The 5,185-nt window shown below is 42.3% G+C and overlaps 1 protein-coding gene across 3 annotated transcripts in view; it reads right to left on the minus strand.

Moving 5' to 3' along the window:
• The window catches only part of Tex2 (testis expressed 2), a 91,555-nt gene extending 88,237 nt beyond the window's left edge, over window positions 1-3,318 (minus strand). Inside the window, exon 1 of one of the 3 annotated variants that reach the window (XM_013037932.1) lies at window positions 3,247-3,307. The gene's annotated coding sequence lies outside the window, so the exon portion shown is untranslated. Of the gene's footprint in view, window positions 1-3,246 lie in introns of all 3 variants that reach the window. The other 2 variants (XM_013037933.1, XM_013037934.1) reach the window with 2 other exon arrangements.
• Between the last annotated feature and the right edge of the window lie 1,867 nt (window positions 3,319-5,185).

Genomic DNA, 5,185 nt, shown 5'->3' on the forward strand with positions numbered 1-5,185 from the left:
TCAAGGCTAGCACTCTACCACTTGAGCCACAGCGCCACTTCCGGCTTTTTTTCTTTTTGCTTATGTGGTGCTGGGGAATCGAACCCAGGGCCTCATGCATGCAAGGCAAGCACTCTACCACTGAGCCACACTCCCAGCCCCTAGTAAGGTCTTTATGCAAGGACTTTTGTTGTTGTTGTTTATTGTTTGTTTATTTTGGCAAGTCCTGGTGCTTGAACTCATGGCTTAACTGCTGTTCTCTGAGCTTTTTGCCCAAAGCTAGTGCTCTACCACATGAGCCACAGTTTCTCTTCTGACTTTTGGATTTGTTCACTGGAGATAAGAATTTTATGGACTTCTCTGCCCAGGCTGGCTTCAAATTGCGACTCTCAGATCTCAGCTTCCTAAGTAGCTAGAATGACAGGCATGAGCCACTGGGGCCCAGCTTCACTCAGGATTTTGATGCTCAGACTTACTTTGCATTCATGGAAGGTGACATTTCCCACTGCAGGCTTTGACATCTCATAATAACCTTTCTTCTCAGAGATACATTATTTTATACAGTTTCTCAAGAAAGATGAAAATTAATGATGAGTCTTCAATGCCTCAGTGTATCACTCACAATGCACGGCACGTCTCCACAGACACTGTCCTCCCAGGCAACATTTTTCTTCCAATGAGTTTTCTACATCAAAATGTAACCCACTAGTCACTGTCTTCATGGTTTTCTGGCCCCCTCAATAAACCAGCTCCCAGATACTCACTTTTTAAAAAATATAAGATGAGCTGGGAAGGTGGCTTAGTGGTAGAGTGCTTGCCTTGCATGCATGAGGCCCTGGGTTCCATTCCTCAGCACCACATAAGCCAGAAGTGGCGCTGTGGCTCAAGTGGTAGAGTGCTAGCCTTGAGCTGAAGAGCTCAGAGACAGTGCCCAGGCCCAGGGCCCAGAGTTCAGCCCCACAACTGACAAGACCCCCCCCCCCAAAAAAAAAAAATATATATATATATATCCTATAAGAATTCTGGTTGTTGGGGCTGGGAAGGTGGCTCAGTGGTAGAGCACTTGCCTTGCATGCCTGAGGCCCTGCGTTCAATTCCTCAGCACCACATAAGCAAAAAGAAAAAAAGCCAGAAGTGGCGCTGTGGTTCAAGTAGTAGAGCGCTAGCCTTGAGCTGAAGAGCTGAGGGACAGCGCCCAGGTCCAGAGTTCAGGCCCCACGACCAGACCCAAAAAAAAAAAAAAAAAAAGAATTCTGGTTGTTTATTGGAGATAAAAGTCTCAACAGACTTTCCTGCCTAGGCTGGATTTGAACCACAGATCTTCAGATCTCAGCCTCAAGTAGCTAGGATTACAGGAGTGAGCCACCAGCGGCCGGCTTAATTTTATTTTTGTTTTAACAAATTCTTATTCTATTTTTCTAAACATGAAAATTCAAATATCATACAAATTACATGAACCCTCCATCTCCACCATCATCACCAGTTGTGATCATATACTCTGCTCCTACAAGCCACAGAAGAAAGCAAACTGGTTATTTGGAAATGCTTGCTTTCATTCCAAGTCCACAAAATTACCAATACTTTTCTTCACACATATGGCAATCTGAGGTCTTTCTTCAAAAACACGGCCAAAGGTACAATAAATGAGAGGCTGAAAATAACTGCTTTCCATTGGTTCTTTTAGATGACAATTTTCTCCCACTATTTCTTCTGAACCAAAAGGTACTATTCTATTTGGAAAGTGGTTACAGTTTTAAGAAAAGGTACTTTACAGTATTATTTCCAGAATGACTAGATGGAGAAATTACAATCTACTGAGAAAATTACAAAATAATTTCTAACTCTACTTGCTGTAATTTGACAATTCTATCTTGAGTCCCAAAAATGTGCCACTGTGAGCTGTCTCAAGCCCATTATCCTAATTGAAATCTACTTAAATGAAGTAGTTCTTTATCAAGTCACACAAAAGCACATATAGAGCAGAGATCATTCTTACTAATTAAAGGAATGGTATGCCCATAAAGTCACCGAAGCAGTAAAGAGTTTAGCTTCAAAAAATCTTTATCAGCTGGGTGTAGGGGTCCACATCTACAATCCTAGCACTTGGGAGGCTGAGACAAGATCACAAATTTGAGGCTAGCCTAGGCTACATAACAAGACCTTGAAATAAATAAACAAACCCTTAACCATTTATTATGGCATATGTGAATGCCATATAGAGATCTTCAAATGCTGACATATGTTCAAAGTGAAGTTACTACATAATGCTCCTTTAAAAGAATCAAAGTCAGGGCTGGGAAGGTGGCAGAGCGTTTGCCTGGCATGCATGAGACCCTGGGTTTGATTCCTCAGCACCACATAAGCAAAAAGAAAAACAAAGCCGGAAGTGGCGCTGTGGCTCAAGTGGTAGAGCGCTAGCCTTGAGCTGAAGAGCTGAGGGACAGCGCCCAGGCCCAGAGTTCAGGCCCTACGACCGGACAAAAAAAAAATCAAAGTCAACCTGGGCCATGCCTATAATCCTAGCTATTTAGGAGGCTGAGATTTGAGAATTGTGGTTCAAAGCGAGTCCATGACTCTCATGAAACATTCATAAGACAAGTATCTCCAATTAGCCACCAAAAAGCAGGAGTAGCACTCATGTGGTACAGGACTAGCCCTAAGCACAAAAGCTCAGGGGACAGTGCCTAGGCCCTGAGTTAAAGCCTTAGGACTGGCACATGTGTGCGCGCAGGCATATACACACAAACACATCAAAAAGAAAGAACGAAAAAACATAGCAGATATGTTACAATAATTTCATTGACAAGTTTTGTTTTCCATATTTTCTTGTTTTCTTCAAAGTACACTGTATCAGCTGGGCGTGGATATGGTACTATGAATGTTGCTCAGGATTCCTTAAAGCCAGAAATTCAAGGTCACCCTGAGCAACTTATTGAGACCCTATGTTTTGGGAAGAAAAAAAAAACTGGATCTTGCACTATTCTGTTCATGGAACACATCCTAACATCCAATGTTGGAATCCAGTGTATATTTTAGTACCTTCTCATTAAAATGGGTCTACAGGGATGTAAGCCAACTGGACCAGAGGGAAGACAGCCCACAAATATAACAGGGAGCCAAAGAAGACCAGCTGAAGAAGAGAGCAAGAAGTTATCTACACAGGAACAACTGAGGGCCAAGTGCTACTCCACTGTATTTAAAGTCAACCATGCTGACTCTTCATTCATTTTAGATGAAGTTCACGGTAGGTTTTCTGTAATTACTAACAGCTTGCATTACCAACTCATGAGATGGCTCCAACAAAGAGATCCAGTTTCTTAAGCAGAGCCTCCCAGATCCCTTGTATACTTCACATGATGGTGTATATAGTCAACGGGCTGGGAAGTTCTCAGAAGCAGGAAGAGAAAAGGCTTTTCCTCCAAACACTTTCAGAACCAGATATCTGACTTCCCAAAGCACTATGGGAGAAAGCAGAAGGGAAGAAATTTAAGTGACCTATGACATAAGACCTTTTACTATAATATATTGATAAGCTAGAGGTATAACTCAGTGGTAGACCATTTGTGTAGCATGCACAACACCCTCAGTTTGATTCACAGCATCACACAAAAAATAAATTAAAAAAAAAATCTGCTAACAAGATTCTACTGCAAAAATGCCTGTTACTACCGGAAGAGTCAGTGATCAAGATGAACAATGGCAGACGTGAGACCCAACTGGCCAAAGGCTGCCACAACAAGAAGGGATAAACCAAAGCCCAAGGCATTCAAGAGAGGGGTGGGATTAACCCTGGATCAGAGCCACAGGCTGAAGACCAGCCTCCTGGTCTTCCATCTATCCTGGAGAAGGGAGGAGGGAGAATCCTAATGGCAGAAAAGCCAACAGCATGGAACAGATTAATTTAGAAGAAGAAAGGACGGAGGAAGAGACAAGAAGTAAGGTAGAAGGAGAAGAGGAGTATGACACAATCCCAGAAAATGAAGAGAGGCTATGTGAGAAGTCAGAAAGGCATTTGGACATAGGTCAAAGAAACAAGAAAGGAGGGATTATCCTGGGGCCCAGGGACTTTGTTAAGAAGACAAGTTCACATAGTGCTCTCCTACTAAGTAGTTAAGGATCTGAGGGAAAGAGGGCAAGTCCAGAGGGAAGGGATCTTAGGGTGGCAAGGCAAGCACCCCAAAGGTGAGCAGTAAAAAGTCACACCACCAGGATCGTGCAGTTTGTTCACTGGCCTGTTGTACTCCTCCCCTACTGGAAACTGGTCCTTCCACTCTCCAAGGCAGGCTCCAGAACTGCTTAGATGATAAGAGAGAAGAGACCAGAGCTGGAGCTCTTGTCCTATCTTGGAGGGCTATTTGGAAGCTTCTCACACATACAGGCAAATCCACAGAAATACCCATACCACTTCAAAACCACTTTTTAAAAGACAGAATTTCCTCTTTCTCCAAAGATAAAAACTCTAGGTAAAAATAATTTGTTACAGTTTTAACTAAGAAGGGTAGAGTTTCGGTAGGCTCCCTTTGGATGATAGATGTGTGGTACTGGGAAATTTATACATGACGTTAAGACAGTGGGTGAAGTCTCTCACCAGCAAGACAACATAACATCTAGGGCCTCTCAAAGCCTCACCAAGACCATAAAGGGAGAATAGTTCATTACTTACTAAACATTCAAGAAATAACAAAAATATTGAAAACAAAGTTCAAAAACTAGAGGGAGAAGAAAGGAGGAAAGAAAAATCAGCATACCAATTTATAAGCTATTAATGAGAGAAAAAAGTCAAATTAACCATTTTACAATTAAGAATTTATCACATGGTGAGTGCTATTCAAAGGGTTAAAATATTTGCTTTGAAAGATTTTTCAAAGACCTTCCCTAATACAAAATGAGCAAGGATCTCATTTTAGAGATTCATACGAAGTTGAGTTCCACTGTAAAAATCTGGGCCTGCCCAATGACAGTCCCCAAACACAGCCACTGTGTCTCCTGAGCAGCAGTATCTGCTGAACTCTCCAGGGAAGATTGTGTAACCAGCCCATGTTAACTCAAAGCAGGAATAATCTATTTTTTAAGCCTTTTATCAAGTATCAGAGAATGCTAACCCTTGCCTGTTGTTTTGAGCTCGGGTCTCACTATATAGCCTACAACTTGTGACCCTCCTTGCCTCAGCCTCCCAAAGCTGAACATAGGCCTACCTACATGAACA

This window comes from Dipodomys ordii, unplaced genomic scaffold, assembly GCF_000151885.1.
Source record: "Dipodomys ordii isolate 6190 unplaced genomic scaffold, Dord_2.0 Scaffold7, whole genome shotgun sequence".
Classification (NCBI taxonomy): Eukaryota; Metazoa; Chordata; class Mammalia; order Rodentia; family Heteromyidae; genus Dipodomys; species Dipodomys ordii.